Source organism: Triticum aestivum, chromosome 2B (genome assembly GCF_018294505.1).
Source record: "Triticum aestivum cultivar Chinese Spring chromosome 2B, IWGSC CS RefSeq v2.1, whole genome shotgun sequence".
Taxonomy (NCBI): Eukaryota; Viridiplantae; Streptophyta; class Magnoliopsida; order Poales; family Poaceae; genus Triticum; species Triticum aestivum.
This window is the reverse complement of record NC_057798.1, coordinates 775,193,153-775,216,044: the sequence shown is the minus strand read 5'-3', so window position 1 is coordinate 775,216,044 and position 22,892 is coordinate 775,193,153. Positions and strand designations below refer to the sequence as shown.

The 22,892-nt window shown below is 45.7% G+C and overlaps 1 pseudogene; it reads left to right on the top strand.

The window, feature by feature from the left end:
• The first annotated feature begins 9,111 nt into the window (after positions 1 to 9,111).
• LOC123039624 (WAT1-related protein At5g64700-like) lies at positions 9,112 to 18,929 on the top strand (annotated as a pseudogene).
• Positions 18,930 to 22,892: the final 3,963 nt, after the last annotated feature.

Here is a 22,892-nt window from a genome sequence, read left to right as displayed (position 1 = left end):
GCCATTCGTGCTTAAATCAAGCCATACGTTCCTTGGGTCACGTGCAAACTCAGCCCAGTACTCTCTCTCGATTTTTCTCCACTGCGACCCGTCAGTGGGTGCTCTCAACTTCCCGTCTTTCTTACGGTCCTCACTGTGCCATTGCATCAACTTGGTATGCTCTTTGTTTCTGAACAGTCGTTTCAACCGTGATATTATAGGAGCATACCACATCACCTTCGCAGGAACTCTCTTCCTGCGGGGCTCGCCGTCAACATCACCAGGGTCATCTCGTCTGATCTTATACCGCAATGCACCGCATACCGGGCATGCGTTCAAATCCTCGTATGCACCGCGGTAGAGGATGCAGTCATTAGGGCATGCATGTATCTTCTGCACCTCCAATCCTAGAGGGCATACGACCTTTTTTGCTGCGTACGTACTGTCGGGCAATTCATTATCCTTTGGAAGCTTCTTCTTCAATATTTTCAGTAGCTTCTCAAATCCTTTGTCAGGCACATCATTCTCTGCCTTCCACTGCAGCAATTCCAGTCCGGTACCTAGCTTTGTGTTGCCATCTTTGCAATTGGGGTATAACCCTTTTTTGTGATCCTCTAACATGCGATCGAACTTCAACTTCTCCTTTTGACTTTCGCATTGCGTCCTTGCATCGACAATGACCCGGCGGAGATCATCATCATCGAGCACATCGTCTGGTTCCTCTTGATCTTCAGCAGCTTCCCCCGTTGCAGCATCATCGGGCACATCGTCTGGTTCCTCTTGATCTTCAGCAACTCCCCTTGTTGCAGCATCATCGTATTCAGGGGGCACATAGTTGCCATCGTCCTCTTCTTCTTCGCCATCTTCCATCATAACCCCTAATTCTCTGTGCCTCGTCCAAACATTATAGTGTGGCATGAAAACCTTGTAAAGCAGGTGGGTGTGAAGGATTTTCCGATCAGAGTAAGACTTCGTATTCCCACATTTAGTGCATGGACAACACATAAAACCATCCTTCTTATTTGCCTCAGCCACTCCGAGAAAATTATGCACGCCCTTAATGTACTCGGAGGTGCGTGTGTCACCATACATCCATTTCCGACTCATCTACGTGCATTATATATAATTATGTGTGTCAAAAGTAAGAAAATTAGACAAATATCTATCTAAAGTAAGAAAATCAGACAAATATCAGAAAGAAGATAAGAACAAGAGGCCCACCACGGTGGTGACGGCGATGAGATCGGCGCGGGCGGTCAACGATGGTGAAAACGGGGACGGGGCGTGACGGACCACTAAATCTAGACAAATCTCGGGAAAAATGGAGCTCCAAGGTCGAGCTTCGAGAGGAGAAAGCTTAACTAGTGTGGCTCGGGCATTTCATTGAACACCTCATGTGCATAGGAGGTGAACTAGAGCACCCAAATGCTCTCCCCTCGCCGGCTTGAAAAAACATAGCATTGTGGAGTGCTCTGCCGCGGCAATGTGTATATATAGGCAATTTATTTGTCCCGGTTCGTGGTACGAACCGGGACTAAAGCCCCCCCCCCCTTCTACACCGGTTCAAGGCATGAACCGGTACCAATGGCTGTGGGCCAGGAGCAAGGTCCGTTGGTCCCGGTTCGTGCCTAGAACCGGGACAAATGGGTCCAAACGAACCGGGACCAATGCCCACGAGGCCCCGGCCGGCCCCCTGGGCTCATGAACCTGGTCTAATCCCCCCCATGGGTCCCGGTTCATGAAGAACCGGGACTCATGGGATGGCCAGGACCGAATGATAGCCCTGTTTTCTACTAGTGCATGGAGGTGTCGCTGCTCTTCATGCTCCGAATTTGCCGAGCATCAGTGGCGTGGGACACTGGGTTGGAGCACTCGTCCACAGGCATGGGTCGTATAGGAGGAACTTGCTCCGTGGCTTCCCGTCAGCCAACTCGTTGGCCATGTCCATTTGTGCATCCATCGATGCATGCATGTGTGTTCTGAAATCCAAGCTTAGTGAGCAATCTCAGCGTCTATGTGCCATGTCGTCGAATCCCCTCCTAGAAGGTCATAAAGGTTAAAAACAACCGCGATCAAAGAGTAAATAGTATATACTTCAAGGATTTAGATGTGAGAGTTCATTTTCAACGACCTCAGCAACTTCAAGGTTTAAAGTAGACATCACTTCCAAGTGAGATGCGGGTGGGATGTGTTGGAAACGATTGTTTTGGCAATGCTTCACAATGTATTGATCGGTGCAAAGCGCACGTATATATGGAGTACAAAGTGGGCCACAACCTCAACTATACAATGACTAGGAGGTGGGCTAGGCTATACAATTTACATGCATAAATCATATATTCAACACCCCCCCCCCCCCGCAGACGAAGCGTCGCCGGAGACGCAAAGACTAGACCTGAACTCCTTGAAGACAGAAGTAAGCAGTCCTTTCGTCATGACATCGGCGAACTGCTGCGCCGTCGAGACGTGGAGGACCCGGATGCGCCCAAGCGCCACCTGCTCACGAACGAAGTGTATATCGAGCTCAAGATGCTTCATTCGACGATGGTAGGCCGGGTTGGCGGAGAGGTAAACGGTGGAGATGTTGTCGCAGTAGACGAGTGTGGCCTTGTGAACATCACAAAGCAACTCCTGGAGCAGCTGACGGAGCCAAGAGCATTCAGCAACGGTGTTAGCCACTGCTCGATACTCAGCCTCGGCACTCGAGCGGGAGACGGTGGGCTGTCGCTTGGAGGACCAAGAGATCAGGGACGGCCCAAGGTAGACACAGTACCCCGAGGTGGAGCGCCGTGTGTCCGGGCAGCCAGCCCAGTCCGCATCAGAGTAGGCGACGAGGTCGGTGGTGGCAGAGGCCAGCAGCGTAAGTCCCAAGGACTGGGTGCCGCGTATGTATCGGAGAATATGCTTCACCAAAGTCCAGTGAGAGTCGCGCAGAGCATGCATGTGAAGACAAACCTGCTGAATGGCATACTGCAAGTCGGGGCGTGTCAGGGTCACGTACTGCAGGGCACCCACAATGGAGCGGTAGAAGGCTGCATCGGATGCAGGCGAACCCTCCAAAGCGGAGACCTTGGCCTTGGTGTCGACAGGTGTGGGAGCGGGCTTGTAGTTAAGCATGCCAGCTCGGTCGAGAAGCTCATGGGCATAGCACTGCTGATGCAGGAAGAACCCATCTAGCCGTCGAACCACCTCAATGCCAAGGAAATAATGCAGAGGACCCAAGTCCTTCAGGGCAAACTCATCATGGAGACGAGCAGTGAGCCACTAGGGGAGCGCGACAGTGGATGCCGTCAGAATGATGTCGTTGACATACAGCAGCAAGTAGGCCGTGTCAACTCCGTGATGATACACGAAGAGGGACGTATCAGAGCGAGTCGATGTAAATCCGAGCGTCTGCAGGAAGGCGGCGATGCGCTGGTACCAGGCTCGAGGTGCCTGCTTCAACCCGTAAAGTGAACGGGAGAGCAAGCACACATGATATGGATGCGTGGCGTCGACGAAGCCGGTGGGCTGCTCATAGAACACCTGCTCAGCCAGGTGGCCATCCAAGAAGGCATTGGACACGTCCAACTGATGGATAGGCCATGCTCGGGACATGGCTAGCTGGAGCACGGCACGGATCGTGCCCAGTTTAACAACCGGGGCAAATGTGTCGGTGAAGTCCACACCCGCACATTGCCGAAAACCCTGAACCACCCAGCGAGCTTTAAAGCGCTCGAGAGTGCCATCCGGACGAGTCTTGTGCCGAAAGACCAACTTGTCTGTGATGATGTTGGCACAGGGCGGACGAGGGACGAGCTGCCAGGTACGGTTCTGCTGGAGCGCGTCGAACTCTTCCTGCATCGCAGCGAGCCAATGAGGATCCCGAAGGGCGGCTCGAGCTGACGATGGGAGAGGAGACGGCTCAGAGGCGGAAGTAGCAAGAAGGTACTCATCGCTGGGGTACCGCGTGCTCGGGCGAAGGGTGCCAGCCCGAGAGCGAGTCATCGGGCGGGGCAGTGGGTCCGGAGGGGAGACGGGCGAGGACGAAGAAAAACCCGCCTCCGCTGTGACCGCCGCGGGCGAGGCTGCCGGCGAGGCGGCGGGCAAGGCCACCGGCATGGCGGCGGGCGAGGCCGTCGGCGAGGCCGTCGGCAAGGCCGCCGGCATGGCGACGGGTGAGGCCACCGCGGGCGAGGCGGCGGGCAAAGCCGCTGGCAGGGTCGAGGTCGGGGACGCCAGGGGCGTCGCGGGCGCCGAGGGAGGTGCCGCCCATAGGGCAGCCAACGGGGGAGAGACTCGACCCGTGGTGCGGGGGGCACCCTCAAAGCCAGGAGGCGGCCCAAGAGAGGCACCTGGGCGGCCGTCACCGGGAGCGGACAAGGCCGCAACATCCGAAGGTACCTGCTGGAACGGAAAAACCATCTCATCAAAGTAAACGTGTCGTGAGGTGATCACCCGATGTGGGATAGGATCATAGCAGCGGTAGCCTTTGGTATTAGGAGGATAGCCGAGAAAGATGCAGGCCACAGACCGAGGTGCGAGCTTATGAGGAGCAGTGGAAGCGTTGCTGGGGTAGCACAGGCAACCGAAGATGCGGAGCTCAGCATAGGAGGGTGGCGTGCCAAACAAGAGGTGATGAGGTGCAAAATTCCCGTGAGTGCGACAAGGACGAATGTTAATGAGTAGTGATGCGGTGGCAAGCGCATCGGGCCAAAAACGTGGGGGCACGTTGGCGTGAAAGAGGAGGGTGCGAACGCAGTCATTGAGAGTGCAAAGCACGCGCTTAGCGCGGCCGTTTTGTTGCGAAGTGTACGGGCAAGTGAGACGAAAGATCGTGCCGTGTGTGGCGAGAAGGTTGCGGATCGCAAGGTTATCGAACTCCTTCCCATTGTCTGTTTGCAACGCATGAATGGGACGTCCAAACTGCGTGGAGACATAGGAGTAGAAAGCGGTGAGAGTGGCAACAGAGTCCGACTTTCGCCGTAACGGGAAGGTCCACACATAGTGCGAAAAATCATCAAGTATGACAAGGTAATAAAGGTAGCCCGTGTTACTTGCAACAGGAGAGGTCCAAACATCACTATGAATTAACTCAAATGGGTATGACGCGACATGCGAGGAAGTGCTAAAAGAAAGACGAACATGTTTGCCGAGGCGACAAGCATGATCGTCGATCTTATTACACGTGAATGAAAAACTCCGAAGAATATGACGAAGGGTAGCGATGTTGGGATGACCGAGATGAGCATGCCAAAGGTCCACTCCGGCGGAAAGCGCCATGGGTGCAGCAACGGAGGAGGCAGGTGAGTGGGCCGGGTAAAGCTCGTCGGGGCTGTCACATCGATGGAGCACCATCCGGGTACGGGCATCCTTGACAGAAAAGCCAAACATGTCAAATTCAACGGTAACATGATTTTCACGTGTAAGAGAACGAACGGAAACAAGATTTTTAATGATCTGAGGAGAAACAAGCACATTAGAAAGATATAATGGCATGGAGTTAGAAGGAAAAGCAGCATGGCCGACATGAGTAATGGGCATGGAAGAACCGTCACCCACGGTAATGCGAGCAGCGGTGTGAACGGGGTGAGCGGCAAGAAGGTTACCGGGGTTGGCGGCCATGTGAGCCGTGGCTCCGGTGTCCATATACTAGTCGCCACCGCTAGTGTACTGCTGCGGCGTGGAGGCTGTGTGGAGAGCCGCTAGGAGCGCGGGGTCCCAAGGCACCGGCGGGAGGGCCGGCACGGACGACGCCGCCTGAGGCGGTGGCGCCACAAACCCACCGGCCGGAGGCAACCCATAGGCCGAGGGGCCATAGAGCGGCGCGGGCTGGTACATCTGAGGGGCCGCGTACAGAGCCTGATGAGGGGCCGGGCGGGCGCCAAAGGAGCCGGGGACGGGGGCACGCGGTATAGGCATGGAATACGCGTGCACAACCCCCGTCCAAGGGTTCTGGACGGCCTGCCCACGGCGCCGGCGGTAGCTGGTGCTGCGGCTGGCGCGGCGCCGCGCCGTGGGTAGCCGGCTGCTGCTGCTTGCGGCCACCTCGGCCGCGACGCCCGCCCCGGCGCTGCTGCTGCTCGGCGGGGGCGGAGGGGCCTGCGGCGGCGCCGGGTAGGGAAACCCGGGCGGTGGCGGCGCCTGAAAGGGGCCCGAGGCGGGTCGCGGCGGTGGGACTGGGGCGGTGGGTGGCGCACCGCCACGGGTATCGGCGGTGAGAGCCGTGTGGGTGGCTCGGGTGCGCGACATCCGCATCCTCCGCTCCTCCAGCTTCAGGTACGCGACGATCTTGGGGAAGGTCGGGTTGGTGATGAGGGGGATGTTGGAGGCAGCGTTCTCGAAGTCGTCGTTCAGGCCGGCGATGAGGGTGCTGAGGAGAAACTCATCGGAGACCTTCTCGCCGAGGTCACGGAGCTCGTCAACGAGCTTCTTGAGGCGCATGCAATAGTCGTCAACAGACGAGTCAAGCTGCTGGCACCCAAAAAACTCGCCGTGCAAGAAGACCTTGCGTTGGAGCGCGTTGTCGGTGAAGAGGCCATTGAGCTTGGTCCAAACGGCGTGAGCGTCATCATCGGCAGAGACCACCGTGTGGAAGAGGTCCTTCGACATGGTGGTGTAGAACCAACGGATGAGAGTGGCGTCGATGGACGTCCACTCCTCATCGTCCTTCATGAAGCGGGAGTCCACGGAGCCATCGATGTGATCCCGGAGATTGTACTCACGGAACACGAGGGAGAAGTACGTCTTCCAGGCATAGTACGTGGAGGTGAGGTGGTCGAGGACGACGGGAACCCGGGCGAGGATGTTGATGTCGCGGATGACGACGGGGTCGGGGCCTTTGAACGGGTTGGTGCGGCGGCTGCGGGTGGTACCGGTGGAACCGGGGGAGGTCATGGCTGAGAGGGGTGGTGCGGCGGCACGTGGGCGGTGGCGCGGTAGGAAAGAGGGCGGCGCGGCTGGGAGCGGCGCGGCGTGGGCGGGCGGAAGCGCGGGCCGCGGCGGCACACCGGGGCGGCGGCGCGGCGGCGAAGGTTCGCGGCGGCGGCAGCGGCACGAGGTGGCGGCGACGGCACGGGTTAGGGTTAGGATCATAGCTTTGCTACCATGTTGGAAACGATTGTTTTGACAATGCTTCACAATGTATTGATCGGTGCAAAGCGCACGTATATACGGAGTATAAAATGGGCCACAACCTTAACTATACAATGACTATGAGGTGGACCAGGCTATACAATATGCATGCACAAATCATATATTGAACGGGATGCCTCCATGGATCCAAAGAAGACCGCCCTAACTGCCGTAAAAAGAACATAATTTTTTTGCTTTGAGATGCGAACATCAAGCCTTCTCGCGCAACCACGCTCATCGCAGTGTATGCGGCAGCGACCAACCAAATACATGTGCTCAAACTGCCTTCGCAGCCGGCGATATCGGATCTGGGTCCCATGTTGCGTGCTCTAGCCTTCCCCCTATCTGTTGCTCTTCAATCGGACTAGCGCGTCCTCACTCACGGTAGACGGGATCACAACGCCGTCGCTTGGGCTGCCTCATCCCAAGCTCCACAACGGCTGCACTTCATGTGAATTTCGAACTTTGAAAACAGCTGTCCTATATTTTTTTAAAATTTGTTGTGTTGACATAATGTGCGTTAAGGCACAAAATTCAATTTACATCTCCCACCAATAGAAAAAAGTCCATTTTACATCAGCTTTCACCCTGTAGCACCGATTGCAACTAGCTCTATGTGCCGTATGGAATGGTCATCCCCGTCCAGCCCGCCCGAAGTTTGGAACATGTTGACAGGAAGCGGAGATCGCGCGCTGATACGATCATACAATACCTATAACTAGTCTAGCACTTTGTCTGGGCATCGGGTTCGGTTCTTGGACCGAAAAGCTCCCAGATCGAGGTCATCCATGAGGGTATCTTTAATGGTTGTAAGATAGTTGTTGGTAGAGTTTACCACATAGGAATTTTGATGATGTGGAATACAATAAATAAGGAAAGAGAGTACTTGTATGTACATGAACCAACACCGATTGCACAAACTTCAATATAGAATGAGAGAGCACGTTATTTATTATCTCACATTCTATTGGGGAGTAGTTGTATGTTAAGGTGTTGGTTGATGACATGACATATATTTCCAACAAGCTAACAAACAAATTGTTGGAGATGCCCTTACATGACATCCAACTCCAAGCATACAAGCCTACAATGGCGCAATTCTGAGTGTAGGTCAAATGCTCAGGTTTCTTGTGATGAACCAGCCCATCAAAGTTCATGTTCTAGACTTGGCATTCATTGTTGTATTTTTTGAATTTATTTCAGTTTTTTTAGTGATATTTGTTGAGTGGGGAGAGACGTTTCCGTCGACTACGAAGTTTCTATAGCCACTTTGTCAATCTCAAGATGTGATGCCGCCTTAGTATGCCGGATCTGCTCATGAAGATAAGGTTTGTGTGTATGTGTCCAGATGAATGAGTGTATGTATGTGTATATGGCCTTGTGCCGTGTTAAAAGAAAAAAAAATCCAAGCCTACAATGCATGGACCCATGCATTGTTCCCTTTCGTATCAGTTACAGTTTAACACCGGTGTAATTCATTGGTACTACAGAGTATTTCGGTTCCTTTGAGCTTCAAATGGGCCAAGTCTATTTGTCTGCGTGTTTTCGCATGTGTGAGTTGGTGTTGACTCTGTGCATTTTTACAGATGCTGGATTTGTGCTCGTCGTGCTATGTATCTTCTTGATGCTTTATTTTAAGCAAATAAAACCCATCCTTTATCAAAAAATAGTTATAACAATTATTGGGGCCAGACGATCGACGTGCTGGCAGAGACTTGCACGCTGCAATCGCCATTCGCCGGTGGCCACTAGCGCTCTGCGATCGATCGCCGCATCTTCTCCCCCGCCCCGACGACTTGCCTCGTCGTCGGTTGCGGCGTGGACCAAGTGTCGGTAAGCGACGACCGCGCCTGATACGATCAACGATTCGGCGGCAATTAAGTACGGAAGCACTGCACCCACCACCTGCCTGCTCATTGGGCTTCGGTTCCTGGACGAAAAACGTGCCCATGCACGCACATGCAGCTCACAAACGGTCCCAAAACCGAGGTCTCCCGTCCATGACTACTAATTCGACTCATGTATCCACTGGCCAGTGAACTGAACTTGTCACTCGATATGTATACCCCGCCAGCCATCTTCCCCTCTCGCACCATTGCCATGGCAGCGTCCAAGCTTACCCCCACCTTGCCCGTCTCTTCCCTCGCCCTCGCCACCTCTCGCACGCCGGGCCAGCTGCGCTCCCCAACCCTTCACTCGTTGGCGGCGTCGGCTGGAGTTGATAGGGGCTTGAACTGGACTTCGAAAGGCTCTGGCAATGGCACGACCGTGCTGTGTGCCACTGCCGTCCACGGCCAGGACACCAACATCCAAGTCCAAGGTATGCATGGACCCATTGTTTCCTTTGGGTGTGTAAAAAGTGTACCGTGCGCGTAGCAGCTACAACTTAAGAGTTGTTATTCTATCAACTTCGAAAGGACTAGGCATACTTTGTTTGGTGCAAAGTTTATGTTGTTTTGATTGAAAGCAGCTGGATTTCAGCTCTCACTAGTAGAAAAACACCTAATAGTCCCGGTTCGTAAGGGCCTTTAGTCCCGGTTCATTAACCGGGACTAATGTGTCGTTACTAATACCTCCACCCATTAGTTCCGGTTCAAACACGAACCGGGACCAATGTGCCTCCACGTGCCCCTCTGCGTCGAGCCCAGTCAGGGGGCCTTTGGTCCCGGTTGGTGGCACCAACCGGGACCAACAGTCCATGTTTTTTTAGAAAAGTGGCTGCTTTAGGGGTTTTGGGAGTTATTTTTAGGTTGTTATTAGCTAGCTAATAGAGAGAAGTGTCCTCTATTATATCTTCGTCCTTGGTTTACCAACGCTGCTGCTATATATGTTCATTTCACCCGCTGATATAATAACTCATGCATGCTCGCATCATACATCATCATATATAATAACAAGTCCTATTAATCATGCATCATCATACAACTTCTACTCGTTATTAATAATAAGTCATACGATCATCATCTTCATAGTCATCGAACCCAACCCTACATAATTGTTCTTAGCACATGATCATCAGTATCAGGTAGGACATGACCTAAACACCCTTAAGGTAAAATAGCATAAAACAATATAGACCCTGACTCTTCATTATGAAGAATGGCGATCATCCTGTCTCCAATTTTTTCCCTTCGCTGATTGTTGCTTCCAAGAAGCTTCTTACGACTGTCCATACATTTTTTCCATTATTTGATTGTCATGTCTCCACTTCTTTTAAAAACCCGGTATGGACAGTTCAGATTCGTAGGAAGACCTGGTTGTCTGTTCAAAACATGAAGGCTACCGTGTGTATACATCAGATGAGGCACACAATCATTCGGGATTATCTGTTGAAAAACATAGTAATAACTTCGTAGTTAGCAATGATGTACTAGTTTTAGAAGTGTGCAAAAAGATGCACGGATGTCGTAATAGTAAAAAAATCTTACCAGGGTATCTCCATGGTAGTTACCCTAGTTCAACACGTGCACTAGTGGCACGTATTGTCCATAATTTTGAGGAGTTTGATTGTAGATATTGTAATTCTCAAGATCAGTACAAAATGCGACCAGATGATTTTTCTCCTGATAAGTTGGTTCGGAGCCTTCGGTGTAGTAGGTTCTGTCTACCATCTTCCGCACATTCTTTGAAGAATGAAAATAAGCTGTCAATGGAAATAAGTTGTCAACTATTTTGAAATAAACAATATAAATTACTTAATAACTATGTTAAGCTCACATGGGGGAAGAATTGGAGGTGTATCCACAAGGACGGAAATCGAAGGTCTCTCTTGCGCGATTGTAGGATCACCAAGATCCATGGTGACAAGCATATCCTCATCAAAACCATACATCTTGCAAAGTGCTTCCCAGTTTTTGCAATCAAAATGGGTTACATTCTGAGCATTGTACATCTTTACTTGAAAATCCACACCATGATGGGTACTTAGGATAATTTTTTGGTTTCCATACTTTCATGGTCTTCAAAACCCATCCTCTCCAAGACATAGCGTCTTGCAAAGCATGGCATAAGCTAGTCGAATTGGAGAAGATGAAAAATACACGTTAAAATAGTTGAAGTCATGCTTAATTATGAAAAAACCTATTGTCTTCGTTGCGTACCATATGAAAATCGAAGGTCTCCTCGAGCTTAATGCTGAAGCGCCGATCTTCGTCCAGCTCAATGAACCTATCGCACATACCTCGGTCGTCGTGGCACCAGTCGCACTCCCACGGGCGGTTTTCATCGTCCGAGTATGACATTTCCGGCCTAAGTTCATAATTCAAATATTAAATATATGTTCTAAAAAACATAAATTAGATCATTATTATTAATCACGGGTTGACTATCGATGATGGTATGTAGCTCCTCCTTTCATTCCCGAGTGAATTATTACAACAAATTGTCTAGCACACGGGAATGAAGGAGAAGCTATCCCCACGACGGCGTGGATGATGGAGGGGGCTCCTAGATTTCTGTATGGAGTGCTCTTCAATTTTAGCATTCAAAGTAGGAGTACTTTTCCAATATGAGCATTCAATAAGCAAAACCAAATCGTAAAATAAAGTAGTATTCATAGTAGCATGCATTCAATTATAACCAAAAGTACATCATCTCTTGTGTCCGTACATCGTCGAATACTCCTCAAATACTATCATACATATAGCATCGCTAATTAATACAGCTAGAACCGTAGCGCCCGACGGGTATCGTCGCGGGCGGTGGACACCCAAAGATAAGGAATGATCAAAGGAACATAGCTCCAGTGAGATCCCTGAAGAACCTGCCAGGTATTGTCGAACCTGCCCTCCAACGCAACCATGTAGCGACGGACGTGCTCGTCCTCCTCGCTGACACGGTGACGTACCACCTCCGCGGTGTCCGGAAGCCTCGGCACCGTCACTGGCCCACGCGACCGCCACCAAACAAGGATCAGGTCAACAACGGGCTGCCTCCTCACCAACCTACGTCCCCCAGAAGGTAGCACCTCCCAATACCAGCCCGGCGGAGCCCAGTCCCGAACATGCCCTGATCAAGCAGGCCTCCACCGCCGAGTCGACGACGACGAGGATGCGGGATAGGCATCGCCGACGTCGATGCGGGAACTACGTACTTCTATATATAGTTAAATAAAGTAGTTTTATTAATTAAATATACTATCTAGTTCAACTACTAAGCACTTACTATAAATAAATAAAGTAGCACTTACTATAAATAAATAAAGTAGCACTTACTACAAACTACTTCTATATATAGTTAAATAAAGTAGTTTTATTAATTAAATCAACTATCTAGTTCAACTACTAAGCACTTACTATAAATAAATAAAGTAGTACTTAATAAAAACAAAGTAGCACTTACTATATAGTACTTACTAAAAATAAACTAGTATTTTTCTAACTAACTAATATTTTTCTAACTAATTATATTACCAAAAAAATCTAAATAAAATAGTAATTATATTTTTCTAACTAGCTGGTTCTATTATAGTACTTACTAACACAATCTAAATATCACCAAAAAAATCTATTAACAATAATATCACCAAACATACTATGAACAAATTAATAGAAAAAAATCTATTAACAGAAAAAAATCTAACACAATATGAACAAATTAATTACACCAAAAAATCTAAATAAAATAGTAATTATATTTTTCTAACTAGCTAGTTTAATTATAGTACTTACTAACACAATCTAAATATCACCAAAAAAATCTATTAACAATAATATCACCAAACATACTATGAACAAATTAATAAAAAAATCTATTAACAGAAAAAAAATCTAACACAATATGAACAAATTAATTACACCAAAAAAAATCTATTAACAAAAAAAAATCTAACACAATATGAACAAATTAATTACACAATCTAAATTAACATACTATGAACTACATATCTAAATTTCTACACATCTAATCTAACAAAAAAATCTATAAACTACAAAAACATCTAACAAAAATCATAAAAAGTTGCTCACGGCGAGGTCGACGGCGACGGCGAGGTGCGGCGCGGGCCGGCGACGGCGTCGGGGCGGCAGGGCGCGCGGAGCGGGGTGGCGACGACGTCGGGGTGGGGCGGGGCGGCGACGGTGTCGGGGCGGGGCTGGGTGGCGACGGCGTCGGGGCGGGGCGGCGACGGCGAGGTGGCGGCAGGCGACGGCGCGCGGCGTCGGGAGATCGAGGAGAAGGAGAGATCAAAGTGGGGATGCGGTTCTGAAATTTTCCTTATATAGCAAAGTCTTTGGTCCCGGTTCGTGGCTCCAACCGGGACCAAGACACCCTTTAGTCCCGGTTGGTAGCACCAACCGGGACCAAAGGCCACTTTTCAGCAGCCCAAAGGGCGGGAAGCAGAGGGCTTTGGTCCCGGTTGGTGCCACCAACCGGGACTAAAGGGTGGGCATTGGTCCCGGTTGGAGCCACGAACCGGGACCAATGGTCGTGTGCTGGCACGGTGCGACACGAAAGTTTAGTCCCACCTCGCTAGCTTAAAGGGGCGCGCAGTGGTTTATAAGCCCCACTGCCGCACCCCTCTCGAGCTCCTCTCCACTGCAGGCTTACGGGCCTACTTACTACTGCTTTGCCTGATGGGCCTACTGGACCACCTGCGGGCCTGAATCCTGGCCCATGGTGGGTTTCTAGTCGTATTCAGACTGTGGGGGCCCAGTAGGAGGCACTTTTTTCTTTACTTATTGTTGCTATTTTAATTTTTTTCCCAGATTTTTTGTTTTGTTTTCTGCATTATTTATTTTCTTTTGTTTTTTAGTTTATTTTTTATTTCTTTTTTGCTTTTACTTTTAGAACAATTTTAAACTTTCTGTTAGTGCCATTAGTTCTCAAATTTGAAAACACTTTTTTTGTTTTTTTGTTTTGTTTCGTGCTTTATTTATTTTATTTTGTTTCTACTTACAACAAAATACTTATTGTTGCTATTTTTATTTTTTTCCCAGATTTTTTGTTTTATTTGCTGCATTATTTATTTTCTTTTGTTTTTTTTTTCTTTATTTTTTAATTCTTTTTGCTTTTAGTTTTAAAAAATTATAAACTTTCTGTTAGTGCCATTAGTTTTCAAATTTGAATACACTTTTCTGTTTTCTTTTTGCTTTATTTTTTTTTATTTTTTCAGTTTTTTTGTTTTTTGCATTGGTCCTGTTTGGAGCCATCAACCGGTACCAATGGACCCGTCTAATTACTTATTTATTTTCTGCAGCTGTTTTTTAGTTGATTCTTTCTGCACCTGTTTTTTTAGTCCCACCTCGCCAAGCGAGAGGCACTCGCAGCTGTTTATAAGCCCTGAGTGCAGAGACGATGAAGAAGAGGCTCAATGCTCACCTGCACATTGGTTCGCTTCAAGCCTTGAGGAATAGGGTAGACTGCACGGAGCTATGTGGAGTGCAGTTTACACTATTCCGAAAGGCTTGAAGCGAATTAGCTAGCATTGCACCTTTTTTTTATTTTTAATGACTTATTACCACACAGAAATAAATAGAAAAAATAAATATAGCAGAAAAGAAAAAAAAACTATATAAAAAACTACTCAGAAATAAATAGAAGAAAAAATAGTTGTGATTAACTTTGCAAAAATCTTTTTTATTTTTAATGACTTATTACAACTCAGAAATAAATAGAAAAAAATAAATATAGCAGAAAATAAAAAATCTATATAAAAAACTACTCAGAAATGAGTATAGATGTGCTTATAGAGAAAATTCAACCTAAATTCATAATAATTTTCTACTGACTTCAGAGAAATTCAGTATGAATTTAGGTCAAATTTCCTGTATAAGGGCATCTATTTTCATTTTGAGAGGAGCTCAACAAGGCAAAGAGGGAGGGGCTTATACACCGGTGTGAGCCCCCTTCGGTTGGCGAGGTGGGCCTAAACTCTGGCCGCAACGAGGACCAACACTTTAGTGCCGGTTCGTGGCTTGAACCGGGACTAAAGGGAAGTCTTTGGTCCTGGTTCAGGCCACCAACCGGGACCAATGGTGGTGGACCAGGACCAAGGCACATTTGTCCCGGTTCGTCCCACCAACCGGGACCAAAAGGTCCAGACGAACCGGGACTAATGGGCTGACCCGGCCTGGACCATTGCCCCCTTTTCTACTAGTGCCTTGAGAAGTTAGTCCCCACGAACTCACATTTCGGAATCTCATCCATTCTCTGAAGCTCAGCTCGATCACCTAAGTAAAGTGGGAAAGTACATTGCAATTTCTGTAACTTCAACTAAATATACAGTGGAAAGTTGAGTGCTCTTTTGTGCGCATATTTGTGAAAATCTATGGCCAATTACCTTAATGTTTATGTCAATGAAAAAAGAATGATACTTAGGTTGCACGTATACCCTATGTAATTGGCCATAGATTTTCACCGGGCGCGTCCTTCATGGGATACGTAATCTTATCCGTGTTCGTGCTTCACAACTTACTACGAGTATTTATGTAGTAGGTGCAAGGTTCTGGCATGAATTTAGAGATTGACAAGGTTCTACTTTTTAATACTGTGATTGAAATTGCCGCACAGGAAGCAAGTGGAAACCAACTGTTTGTGTGGTCCTTGTGGAGCTCTTCAACACAGGAACTATACTGCTAGGCAAGGTAGCAGTTGATAGCGGCATGTTTGTATTCTCATTGCTTTGTTATAGAAGCATTCTGGGTGCCATTTTTATCTTGCCATTTGCCCTGCTCCTCGAAAGGTGAGGAGTTTTGTTTATCTTTATTATTTTTAATAAAACCTATTATTTTCATGGAAAAAAATAATATAACTTTTAAACATTGCCTCAATAATATGTTTGACAAATCTGCAGTGGGAAGTGGAAAGAATTGGATAAGAAGGCTCTTGGTTGGCTCTTCATCAATGCTTTTGTCGGGTATATACACTCGATGAACTATCTTATATACCTTTGCACTAACATAATATAACTAGTTCGGTAGTTTGTTTGTTTTTTATCCTCTAAACTCTATATTTTGTTCAATGTTTATATATGTGCGTCTTGTCATATGTTCCCGTCAAAATCAATTAACCGAATTGGGGAAGCGGTTTTATGTTGGTCTGAAGATGACCAAGCATTCATTAGCCAACTAATTCACTCAACACAAGTACAAAGCTTAAACTGAACCTGAATGATTCTCTAACCCCCATATGCTAACACTTTTTTTAAATCCTCCTCGGACATATGGAAAACTTGTGTACCAGATTCTTCATCGAATGTTTTATGCCTTTTTATTCATTTGTAATTGCAAAATAAATTAACAGGTTGAGATGCACAACTTCTGTTTAATCAATTTCATAGTTTATTATATAGTCCAAATGTCAAGTATGATACAATTTCTTTTTCTTTAAGTCAATGATTAAGGAATAATTTTTACTGATATTGACAGTGATATTTTGACATTGTATAGGTACTCGTTGCCTATGGCCATGTATTACTATGGGCTACATGACACAACTGCTTCCTATGGTGTGATCTTCTCCAGTTTGACTCCGCTCTTCACTTTTGTCTTGTCAATATTGCTTGGGTAAAAAATCCTTTCCTCCACCGTACAACACCGTAACTCCTTCTCTGCAATGTAGGATGGGACCCCCCCCCCCCCCGCGCCCCCCGCCCCATCCTGCTTTCCTCTACTAATTAGTAACTTCATCTCCACGAATAAACAACTTAGTTATGTACCTTAATCCTAGAGATTAAAAAATAAAATTTCAAAATATATTTTGCAGCATGGAGACCTTGCACCTCAAATCCAAGGAGGGTAGCGCGAAGGTGGTTGGTGCATTGGTATGCTTTGGAGGGGCTTTATTAATAAGCCTATACAATGGGAAGGAACTGCATCTCTGGTCTCCAGTTATAAAAGGTATCACTAAGAGTTCTAATGGAGTAGCCGGAGGACACCACCATTTGAGAGGCACCTTACTTTTGTTGGGTGATTGCATATGCTATGCATTTTGGTACCCCATACAGGTATGCCCAATTCTGATATGGTGGTTTTAGACCAAGTCCTGTATCTGTAACAAACGGTTTCTAATAATGCAGGTGAAAGTTCTAAAGGTGTATCCATGGAAACATTGGTCATCAGTGTTGACCTGTGTTCTAGGTGGTTTGTAAACATGTGCCATAGGAATATTTTTGAGAAGAGACAAACTTGCTTGGCAAGTAGGATGGAACATTCAACTATTAACAATTGTCTACTCAGTAAGTCTTTTCCATAATCTTCTCAATTTTATAAATCTCTTACTATTGCATGATTTCCACTGCTTTCCCCAATTTCAGATCTAGTTGATAATTCCACTACATTTATAAGCTAATCTTAGTTTATCAAGCAACCCGAGCAAGATATGTTTTCATCGTAGATATAGGATAGCTTGTAAGGATAATATTTGTTAGAGATTGTGGTGTATTCAACCTTTATTCTAGCTATAAGAATCAATGGGCATATCATTCTTAAAAGTTAAATATTAACTTAGATCAAAATTGTAAAAAACTTGCTTATGAGGACATCATATATGGTTCAAGATCCAACTACTTCGTGATATTGAATATTCAAAACATTTCTTTCTATATTTTCTTAACTTTAGAGTTGAAAAAATAGGCAATAATGTGTCACATACTTGATTTTGAACATAGGCTGCACTTGGCACAGCCGCCAAGTATTGGTTAAATCTCTATGCTGTGGAAAAGCGAGGTCCTGTTTTTCCACCAATGTTCAGCACATTATCGATTGTTTTCACCATTGTTCTTGGGGCTTTATTGCTAGGAGAATGCCTCACAGTTGGGAGGTACGTGCATTTTTGTCTAGTATTTGGACTCACATTCAAAGCTTTTATTTTTTTCATGTATGTGTAGGTATTATAATTGGACATAATGTCTCTATCCCTAGGGTGTGTATATTCTCAATGTAGTTATAATTATCTAATAAAGTAACAAAAATTATAAATCATGACTTGAAGACACAATAGCATTGGGAAAAATAATTCTTGTGACAGATATAGAAGTTCCTTTATTTAATTTCAAGAAAATGGTGCTTAAATATATTTGTGCTTATCATGGTGTATGTACCTACGTGTGAAGCATGCCTTATGATCCATATGATCAATGAATGTATAATTGATGAGTTGTGTTAATGCAGTGTCTCCATAGCCGCCTAGTGGTTTAGAATAGAGATAGTGAAAATTTGTACCTTAACGTATGATGAAACGGAAATATTGAACAATGTAGCTTAATGAATGTTGTGATTTAGTTATACATTGTTGCACTAGAATTACACCATATACCATAGTTTAATTGTTAGTTATTTTAATCTTTACATGCTCTTTTATTCCGTAAGTGATACATTTTACTGTTATATGGCAGCTTGTTTGGTAGTGCTTTGGTTTTCAGTGGTTTGTATATGTACCTCTATGGAAAGGCCAAAGAGCTACATGTGAAGACAATATCATGTTCAAGCAATGAAAAGCTTCAGGCGCAACCTACCCACGACTCGAAGTGTGAGGATACAAGATTTGGTCCTTAGTTTTTGGGAAACAAGTTCTAATGAGCTTCAAATTAGAAGTTGAAACCAACTATGTTTCACATGTGAGATAGTAAATTAAAATGATTTGACCAATCCTAAGATGTTCCATGGTGCGTTAATGATTTCCAATGAAGTAAAACCCTAGTTTACAAGGTATGCATCTTATCAGATTATAGTATTGTGATGCCACCTAGGACAATATCTTCAACTTGAGAATACACGCAATTGCACAAATTGGTGATTTGCTGTTATGGGTCTACGTCACAAAATGTGCCCTCTATGTATTAGTACGATATACATGGTCAAACACAGTGTTAGTAATTTGTTGAACTAGTATTTTGTATGTTGTGGTACGGTAACGTTATTTGGTGAAGTTAGTACCTCTCATTATTGCATTCTGGTTTTGCAAGTTGTTGCAGTAAGATGTGTTTACTATCATGTTTTCTGCATTTTTACATGAGATTGCTACACATACGATGAAAATTCATATGACATTTGTAGGATCAGATTGATCTAGTGTTGTTGGCCACAACATATGGAAGCGGGCCCTTCTCTTGTCATACAGGAATCGGATGGAAAACCATCGTACACAAAGTAATTCTGTTCTTACATTTAATGGAGAACTCGACCCAACAAGGGATTGGAACCTCCAGGTTCCATTTGATTTGCATGCAAAAGGAGTGCCCAAGTGCCTCATCCACGTACATGCCTAAGCATCTCCAACACATTTTCACACAAGTTCTCATTAGAGCATAACCTTGTACTCCCTCCGTCCCATAATATAAGACATTTTTAGAAAATGTCTTACATTATGGGACGGAGGGAGTAGATTTCGAAACAATATATGCAGACGGTATTCAAAATTTCAAATAGCAGAGGGAGAATGATTACCAAGATCTGTGGACTGTGGACAAACGGTCCCAAAACCGAGGTCTCCCGTCCATGACTACTAATTCGACCATGTATCCATTGGCCAGTGAACTGAACCTGTCACTCGATATGTATACCCCGGCAGCCATCTTCCCTTCTCGCACCGTTGCCATGGCAGCGTCCAAGCTTACCCCCACCTTGCCGTCGCTTCCCTCGCCCTCGCCACCTCTCGCTCGCCGGCGAGCTGCACTCCCCAACCCTTCACCCAGCGGCAGCGGCGGCTAGAGTTGATAGGGGCTTGAACTGGACTACGAAGGGCGCTGGAATGGCACGACCGCGGTGTGTGCCACTGCCGTCCACGGCCAGGACGCCACCATACAAGTCCAAGGTATATGCACTGACCAATTGTTTCCCTTGGGTGTGTAAAAGTGTACCGTGTGCATAGCAGCTAGTACAGCTTAAAAGTTGTTATTCTATCAACTTTGAAAGTACAAGGCATATTTTGTTTGGTGCAAAGTAACTCCAATTCGTGAAGATCCGAGTAAACTTGGGCTTGGCCCTACATCAAATCTTTTTTGAGACTGAAGTAGGGATCATGTGCCTCCACGCCCTCCACCACGCGCAGGAACAAGGGTTTGCTCACCCGGAAGCGACACCAAAAAAATCCATCATGGAACTTTGATTCGGTTTGAAACTTGTTCTTGTAGAGCAGTTGTGCGCCGATGATCCTATCCCGGTGAACAATTCTCCTCCCCTTGATCGAACCCTTGTAGTTTAGAATAGAGGTAAATACACCCATGGTGCTTCAACTTGCCATGGATGTTCATTTTAGTGCCTGAACTTAAAAAATACGTCGAACTAGTTCTAAAACTTGACACGAGCGTGCAAATACGGTGCTAATCACACTCGTAGACATAAAGTGCGTCGACGTGGCAGTGTATATCACTGATGTGGCACAGAGATGGCATGGGGCTCAACTTATAACTACCCAACAGAATTACTTGAATATCTCTATGACTAGTGGGCCCGCCTTTCAGTACCTTAGACAAAAATAATATGAAAAATTCGTTTCACAGGAATCGAACCAGTAGCCAGACGCTTTCGCGCTGCCCATGCTAGCCATCACACCGAAGAAGCTTTAACATCCAGATGGCCCCTAAATCTTCATGTACATAAGCCAGAACTCATGTGTCTATAAATGGGTTGTAGCCAGTGGACCATTTTGCACACGTTATTTTTTTAAAATATGTAAAATGTGCGTAAATAATAATCATAATGATAAAAGTAAGATTCAATATTCATGTGCGAATATCCATGTGCACACAAAGTAATTAATTATATAGATGTATACCGTATGTAATAAAATAACTTACTAAAAACTATTCGGGCAATATTTAGAAATATTAACTTATTATTTAGAAAATAATATTTTCAGAAAATAATTATTATTTAGAAAAATATTTTATATGTTACTATTTACAAACATTTTAAAGCACTCATGGGTTATATTTAAAATAGTAGTTTTCTAATAATATGTTAATATTTCTAAAAATTACAGGCAGATTTTAAGTAAGTTGTTTTAATACATACCTCTCTATATTTTTTTTGTGTGCACAACATATTAGTGTAGCATGAAGTAATTATTAATAACACATGAATATTCAAATCTAGCATTTATTATTATGATTATTGTTAACATACATTTTACATTAAAAAAACCTGTGGAAAATGGGCCACAGACTGCAACCCATTTATGTATACAAGAGTTTTTGATTCAATTACATTGATTATGAGAGTCTGATGTTGTTGACAAAGAAACATGTTTGGTGGAATTGTGAGCGCATATATCTCCCAAGCGTCAGGTCGGATATTCAATGCCCGACCAGTACATTTTTATGTTAATTTTCTTACTAATTACTGACAGGCAAGCCCACTAGTCATAGAGGCATATATAGTACTCAAGTAATTCTGTTTCGTGCCTACAAGTGGGCCCCATGCCATGTCAGTGCCACGTCGACGCACTTTACGTCTACGAATGTGATTAGCACCGTATTTGCACATTCGTGTCAAGTTATAGAACCAGTTCAACGTATTTTTCAAGTTCAGACACTAAAGTGAACATCGATGATAAGTTCAAGCACCATCCACTAGTAGAAAAGGGGGCAATGGTCCAGGCCGGGTCAGCCCATTAGTCCCGGTTCAATCCAGAACCGGGACCAATGGGGGCATTGGACCCGGTTCGTGAGCCTCGGGGGCCGGCCAGGCCACGTGGGCCATTGGTCCCGGTTCGTCTGGACCTTTTGGTCCCGGTTGGTGGGATGAACCGGGACCAATGTGCCTTGCTCATGGCCCACCACCATTGGTCCCGGTTGGTGGCCTGAACCGGGACCAAAGGATTCCCTTTATTCCCGGTTCAAGCCGCGAACCGAGACCAATTAATTGCCTATATATACCCCTCGCCCGCGAGCAGAGCAGTCTCACTGCTCTGTTTTTCGTGGCCGGCGAGGAGAGAGCTTTGTGGTGCTCTAGCTCACCTCCTATGCACACGAGGTGTTCGATGGAATGCCCGAGCCACACTACTTAAGCTTTCTCCTCTCCAAGCTCGACCTCCAAGCTCCATTTTCCTCAATATTTGTCTAGGTTTAGCGGTCCGTCACGTCCCGTCCCCGTCTTCACCGCCGTCGATCGCCCGCACCGATCTCGTCGCCGGCACCACCGTGGTGAGCCTATTGTTCTTATCTTCTTTCTGAAAAGAAAAAAATTTCTTACTTGTATGTTTATATAGATACTTGTATAATTTTCTTACTTTTATTATTGCATCTTATATAGTGCGATGGTTTTGGTATCCGCCCCCGCGGCCCTCGTCGAATGTGGTATATATTATCTTTTCATAACTATTGGTTCATCTATTGTTTTTGACAATTATGCCGACCAACGTGACATAGATTTTATTTATCTAGGAGGTTGTTGAACCGGAAATTCCAACCGACCCTATTGTCGAGAGGTTAAATTTAGTTGAAGAAGAAAACAATTTTTTGAAGGAAAAATTAGAAATTTTGAGGAGGAGAAGATGATATTGGAGTTGCATGTTGCGGATGTCGTCGATGATCACAAGATCAAGATGGATGCAATGCGATTGAAGATTAGAAAGATTAGAAAATATGCCATTCATACCGAGGCTTGGTATCATTATGCCGTTGGATCAGTTGTTACATTGGTTGCGATTATGATCGCATTTGTTTTCGCATTGAAATGTTTTACATAGATTCAATGTATGGTTTAATTAATTTAGATGCTCTGCAGAGCTTTATGTTGTTAGATGAGAACTATGTATGTACTTTGGTTTTAATGTGATGATGAACTTCTATTAATTTGGTCACTTAATTATCTATTCATGATGTTCTGTAATGATTTTTGACACACTTAATTATATATAAT